This window comes from Heptranchias perlo, unplaced genomic scaffold (genome assembly GCF_035084215.1).
Source record: "Heptranchias perlo isolate sHepPer1 unplaced genomic scaffold, sHepPer1.hap1 HAP1_SCAFFOLD_50, whole genome shotgun sequence".
In the NCBI taxonomy this organism is placed as follows: Eukaryota; Metazoa; Chordata; class Chondrichthyes; order Hexanchiformes; family Hexanchidae; genus Heptranchias; species Heptranchias perlo.
The window spans coordinates 4934558-4941787 of record NW_027139516.1 but is presented as its reverse complement, the minus strand read 5'-3'; the positions used below and the strand labels follow the sequence as shown (position 1 = coordinate 4941787).

The window sequence follows — 7230 nt, the reverse complement described above, 5'->3', positions numbered from 1 at the left end:
CATCCAGCCAAGTAAAAGTCAAACCTACAATCTTCTGATGTGTCGTCAGACACGTTATTTATTGCTTGACTGGCCCAGGGTGTGCAGAGTAAGTTACAGATCACAGTCCCACAGCACTGCGGTATGAGCAGGTACCGAGCAAGTCTCGGTCATGCCCACACGACTCCACGAGTCCGGGAGTGTCAAAGGGCGTACGGTGAGCAATCACTACAGAGAGGGACCTTTGCTGCTTCCCTTCGATAGCTCAGCTGGTTGAGCGGAAAATAACAGTTAATTAAACTCAAAATAAAGTTTTCCTTCGATCGATGTTTCAATTCCGGCTTGAAGGAGCGAGTGTACTTTTGGAAGAAGCAGCAATTAACTCAAGGTCGCTCTTTCAACTTTCCAATGTAAGGAATCTTACAACACCAGGTTATAGTCCAACAATTTTATTTTAAAATCACAAGCTTTCGGAGATTATCCCCTTCGTGAGGTGCTGCGTGCTATGGTACAGAGAGGTCAATGGGCAGCAAATCTTTTGGTGTGCTGCAGGAAGCAAAAATTCTTGATTTTGGTCTTGAGCAAAGATGGAAAAAGAAAGCTTAATTATGCCTTCTCTGAGGATTGAACTCAGGACCTTCAGATTATGAGACTGACGCGCTGCCTGCTGCGCTAAGAAGGCATTTGATGTCTAGATATCCAGGCAGCACAAACATGTAGGACAGTTTGCAAGGTGTAAAGTCATAAACTAATCGGCAGTTTGCAAAAACCATCCATCCAGGTCGAAATCGAACCATCAGTTTTCTGAATTCTGGTCAGGCACGTTCCCCATTTCTCCACTGTCCCAGGGTGTGGAGAGTAAGTCGGAGATCACACTCCCACAGCGCTGCGGTATGAGCAGGGACCGAATCAGTCTCGGTCATGCCCACGTGATTCTACGAGTCGGGGAGTGTCAAAAGGCGCACGGTGAACAATTACCAAAGAGAGAGACATTTGCTGCTTCCCTTCGATAGCTCAGCTGGTAATGCAGAAAATGTGTAGAGATTCAAACTTGAAAGCAAAATCACTCTTAAATCGCTGGTTTAATTCCGGCTCAAAATAGTGGTTTTGGAGTAAACGGTATTGAGCTCTAGGCCGCTTTCTTCACTTTACAGACTGCTTACTGCTTAAAATGTTGGTGCTTTTCCTTTCTCAAACCCGAAAGCGTTCCGTGTCTGTCTGAACACGGCTGATTTGCTCGAGCATTTGCCTCTTTTCACCAGCGCTCCGCCTTTGAGCAACAACACGTCAAACCGCACGAACTTTCAGGCAAAAAAAGACTTTCTGTCAGTCGGACAGGTCTCTCGCTGCTCAGAGGAGTGCCATTGTGCATCAATTCTTTGTATTTTCAAAATATACTTTATTTCATAAAATTTAAGGATACATACAATTCAGTGTAAAAGTCGCAATTTCAATTCAAAAAAATACAAAACAGATCGCACACACTATGATCCCATTATTTCAATAGAAAACACACTACATATCATATAATACATTCTGCATAGTGGGATGGCTTCACACAGTAGCCTTTTCCGATCGAGCCCTTGCATAGGCTGCACCGTGCCTCAGTGCGTCCCGCAGCACATTCCCCTGGACCTTGGAGTGTGTCAGTCGGCAACACTCGGTCGTGGACCGTTCCTTCAGCTAGAAGAACAGCAGGTTTTGGGAGGACCAATGAGCCTCCTTCACTGAGTTGATGGTCTTCCAGCAGCAGTTGATATCTGTCTCGGTGTGCCTTCTGGGAAACTGCCCGTAGAGCACAGCGTCATGTGTTACCGAGGTGTTGGAGATGAACTGGGACAGATAGCAACGCATCTCTCTCCACACATTCTGCGTGAAAGTCCAGTCCACCAGGAGACGGACAACGGTCTCGTCCCCATTGTAGCCTTGAAGGCAGCTCGAGGTGGTGCTGAGATTCCGTGTGTGTTGGAAGGACCGCACTGGGAGGGTCCTTCTCACCACCATCCAGACCACATCCCGTTGCCTGTTGGTCAGTTCCGGCGACGAGACTTTCTGCCAAATGGCATCGACCGTCTGGTCGGGGAACTGCCCGATTGGATCCACCTTCTCCTTTTCCTGCAGGACCCACAGAACGTTCCTCGGCGACCACTGTCTGACGGCCTTGTGATCGAAGTGGTTCCTCCTCAGGAACTTCTCCACCTGGGACAGGTGGGTGGTGGAGGGGGGGAGCTGGGTCGGTCCAGCTGGACGGGGCGGTCCTGCTTCTGCTCGGCCAGCATGGCCAGACCCAGTTTTCTCAGTGTATTGGACAGGTAGAAACATCAGCACGTAGGGACCCTTCGTGTTTGCAGACCGGGGCACCACACACATCCGTAGGCAGCCACGCGCAAAGGTGTCCATCAGGATCAAGGCAGCATTGGGGACGCTTCTGCCACCTTTGTCTGGAAGGCTTGTACACGGTGTCCCTGTGGACGCGTTCTCCAGACAAAGTGGAAGATAGCTCGGATGACTTTGGTGACGGAGCTGTGGGAATGGGCCAGACCTGGGCCACGTAGAACAACACCGCGAGTACCTCACACCTTATCACCAGGTTCTTGTTGGCTACGGTGAGAGAGCGTCCCCTCAATATACCAAGGTTCTGTTTGGCCTTGGCAACCAGCTCCTCCCATTTTTTTGGTGGAGTCTTGGGGCCTCGAAACCGATCTCCAGCACCATCAGGTAGCCGGACCTGACGGCGAAAGGGACAAAGAATCGGGTCTCCCACCTGCCATAGAACATCGCCTCACTCTTACTGCGGTTCACACTGGACCCTGAGGCCAGCTCGAGGCGTTCGCAGATGCCCATCAGTCTGTGAACCGACTGCTGATCGGAGCAAAAGACAGTGACGTCATCCATGTACAAGGAGGCCTAAACCTGAGAGCCTCCACCTGGGATCGTCATCCCCCTGATACCTGTGTCCTTCCTGATGGACACCCCAAACACATGAAAAAGACCGCAGAGAGAAGACAGCCCTGCCTGACTCCAGATTTAATTGGAAAACTCTCTGACTCCCGCCCATTGATTAGGACTGCGCGATGGATGTCCATATAGAGCAGTCGGATCCAATCGCGGATTCCCTCCCCAAACCCTCTTTTGTAGAGCGTGTCCATCATGTATGTGTGGGATATTATGTCGAAGGCCTTCCCCTAGCCCAGGCTGAAGAGGCAGGTGTTCACCCCTCTGCCCTGCACGTAGGCTTACGTATCCCAGAGCAGTACAAGGAGGTCGTCCTGCCGGGTAAAGTACATGTCTGATCGGGGTGGTTCACCCACTCCAGAGCAGATTCGAGCCTGTTGGCGATGGCCTTCGACAGAATCTTGTAGTCAGCATTAGCAGGGAAATGTGTCACCAATTTCTGATTTATTCCCTCTCCCCCTTCTGCTTTCAGATGAGGGTGATGATGTCATTTCTCATGGACTCTGACATGCTGCCTGCCAGAAGCATACCCCCGTACACTTACAGTAGGCCTGTGCCAATCCAATCCCACAAAGCCGAGTACAAATCAACCGGTAAACCATCGCTCCCCGGAGTTCTACTCTTCTCGAAGGACTGGACGGCCTTTGTCAGCATCGTCCGAGGTCAGTCGCCGATCCATGCTCTCCCGCTCGCTGTCCTCTAAGACCTCCGTGACAGAGGACAGCAAGGTTTGAGAGGCCGTGCTGTCTCTGGGCTTCGCGTCATACAGCCCGGCATAAAAGGACTTGCTGATCCTCAGTATGTCTGTCTGTGAAGACGTCACGGAGCCCTCTTCCTCCTTCAGGCTGCTGATCACCAGAGGTCCCTCTGAAAGAAGAAACACGAGCACTTCTCGCACTGCCCCACGGAGCGGACTCTGGACCGAAAGGTGATCTTCGAGGCCTCGGAGGTGAAGATCGAGACTTGCTGATCCTTCAACTCTCTGAGTTCCTCCCGGACATCGATCCCCATCGACTGCAGCTGGAGCAGATCCTGCATGCGTTTCTGGAGCTGGGACAATTTCCTCTGTCTCTCTCTCGCCCCTTTAACTGGACGGTTCAAACCGTGAGATCAGAGGGTGAGGCCCCTTTAACTGGACAGATCAAACCGTGAGATCAGAGGATGAGGCCCCTTTAACTGGACGTTTCACACCTTGAGATCACAGGGTGAAGCCTCTTTAACTGGACGGGTCATACCGTGAGATCAGAGGGTGAGGCCCCTTTCACTGGACAGGTAAAACCTTGAGATCTCAGGGTGAGTCCCCGTTAAGTGGACGGGTATCAAAGTGAGACCACAGTGTGAGACCCCTTTAACTGGACGGGTCACACCGTGAGATCTCAGGGTGAGACTGTTTTAACTGGATGGGTCACACCGTGAGATATCAGGGTAAGGCTCTGTGATTCCAGGTGATATTTCCTCGCTCGACTAATTTAGATATGTGAGGTGGCGAGAGTGTTGGAGAAATGAAGGCTTGAGATGGCAGAAGCACAGGGTCTCAGCAGCAGTGTGACCAGGACTGTACTTTGTAACTGGTGCAGAGAAACAGCAGTGGGAACTGAAATCACAAAATCACAAGAGACTTAGAGGTCCATGTATATAGATCATTAAAATGCCATGGACAGGTACAGAAAATATTCTTAGAAGGCTATTGGAATGCTGGTCTTCATATATATAGAGGACTGGAATACGTGGGTAGAATTATGCTACAGCTATACAAAGTCCTATACACCTGGAGTACTGTGTTCAGTCCTGGGTGCCACACCTTAGGAAGGACATATTGGCCTTGGGAGTGCAGAGCAGATTTACTGGAATGATACCTGGACACTAAGAGTTAAATTCCGAGGAGAGAGTAAACAAACCAGGCTTGTATTCCCTGGAATTTAGAAGATTAAGGGGTAATTTGATCGCAGTTTTCAAGGTGTTAAGGGGACCTGGTCGGATCGAAAGAGAGAAATTATTTCCGCTGTTTGGGCTGTCGAGGACTAGGGGACAGAGCCTGAAAATTAAAGACAGGACTTTCAGGAGTGAAGTTCGGAAACACTTCTGCAGGGAAAGGGTGGGAGAAGTTTGGAAATCTCTTCCTCAAACAGCAGGTGATGCTAGCTCAAATATTAATTTTAAATCTGATATTGAAAGATTTATGTTAACCAAAGGTATGAAGGGATTTGGGGCTAAGGCTGATATGTGGAGTTAGGTCACAGATTAAGCATGGTCTCATTGAAAGGTGGAACAGGCTCGAGGGGCCAAATCGCCTATTCCTGTTCCGATCTTCCAATGTACCTATGTGTCAGCTTTCTGTGTTTATAAACACTTCACTGTATTTCACTCCGTCGCCAACACTGTGAGGCCTCCCCTGGTGTATCAGTTTTCAGTGTTGAAAAATACTTCACCGTATTTCACTCCGTGTCCAAAACTGTGAGGCTCCCCTGGTGTGTCAGCTCCCTGTGTTTATAAACACCTCAATGTATTTCACTGCATTTCTAACTCTGTGAGGCCTCCTCCGATGTGTCAGCTCTCCATTAATAAACATTTCAATACATTTCTAACACTGTGAGGCCTTCAGTGTTTATAAACACTTCACTGTATTTCACTCCGTGTCCAACACTGTGAGGCCTCCCCTGGTCTATCAGCTTTCAGTGTTTATAAACACTTCACTGTATTTCACTCCGTGTCCAACACTGTGAGGCCTCCCCTGGTGTATCAGCTTTCAGTGTTTATCAACACTTCACTGTATTTCACTCTGTCTCCAACACTGTGAGGCCTCCTCTGGCATGTCAGTTCCCCGTGTTTATAAACACTTCAATGTATTTCACTGCATTTCCAACACTGTGAAGCCTTCCCCGATGTGTCACTCTCACTGGGCTATAAACTGGGTCGTGTAACGCCCGTTGTCTCGGCGCTATGAGGCCTCCTTATGCGCCCAGGTGGCGTCCGGAATGCGCGCGCATAAATCTAGCGTGACATGCTCCCACTGACACTATGGGATAACATGTTGAAAGTAGTCACTTATTAATAGCAGGGAGAAACACTCCAGTGACACAATTAGGGCCCATGGAGGCTGACATTAATTACAGTCACTGAACAAACAGATCCATTTATCAACTTTAAATCCAACAATGTTTATATCACAAGAAATATTGAACCAAATATTACACAGATGGAAAGCGCAAAGCCCAGTATATAATTTTAATAAATATTTGGAAGAAGAGAATCTATGAGACCCACAGTCTGACAGCACTGATGTGAAGGGAGAGAAGCTTTATTTACAGATTGCAGATTATTTCTGAGTGAAATCCTTCAATTTCAGAGAGTTTCTACCCACTTCACAAGGGATGGGTTTAAATTCAGAGATGGGAACTGAACCGTTCTACTGGTCAGTTTGGAGACCATTCTGCGAATATTGGTACAATCTCTGGATCCGCCGTCAATATTGGCAAGTCTATGGGCCCTCTTGTAAATATCGGGGCAGTCTCTGGATCTACCTGTAAATAATGGCACAGACTTTGAATTCGACTGTAAATATTCGCACACTCTATGGATTTCCCTTCAGTTATTCATACAGACTATGAGAAAGGCTCTGGATACTTTAAAATATTGATCCACTTCTGGATTTCCTGACACAATCTGTGGACTGTCTAAATGTGTACACTGCCTAGTAACATTGTAAATATTGAACCTGCCCCACAGACCCCTGTAAATATTGACATAGACTGGTTAGTGCGGAATGTATACAATCCCTGGCAGCACTTTATATATTGACTCACTCTCACAGACCTCTGTAAATACTGGCTCAATCTGGGAACTCCCTGAATATCTACAATCATTGGTAGGCCTTTATATATTGCTCACCCTCACAGAATCTTTTAAATATTGGAACATTCTGGGGACACCCTGAATATCTACAGTCCTTGGGATCACTTTAGATATTGACTCACTCCCATGGGAACCTGTAAATACTGACACAATCCAGGTTCTGTCATAATATCTACAGTCCTTGTTACCACTGCAAATATCGACTCACTCTCACAGGCTCCTGTAAATACTGACACATTTTGGGGACTGTCTCAATATCTACAGTCCTTGGTAGCCCTTTATATATTGAATCACTCTCAAAGACCGCTGTAAATACTGACACAGTCTGGGAACTCTCTGGATATCACCAGTCCTTGGCACCCCTTTATATATTAACTCACTCTCACAAACCATTGTAAATACTGTCACATTCTAGGGAATTCCTGAATATCTCCAATCCTTGGT

The 7230-nt window shown here is 47.9% G+C and overlaps 1 non-coding gene across 1 annotated transcript; it reads right to left on the bottom strand.

The window, feature by feature from the left end:
* Positions 1–588: 588 nt before the first annotated feature.
* On the bottom strand, positions 589–661 carry trnam-cau (transfer RNA methionine (anticodon CAU)). Its single transcript has one exon. It is a non-coding gene; the product is annotated as a tRNA-Met (tRNA).
* Positions 662–7230: the final 6569 nt, after the last annotated feature.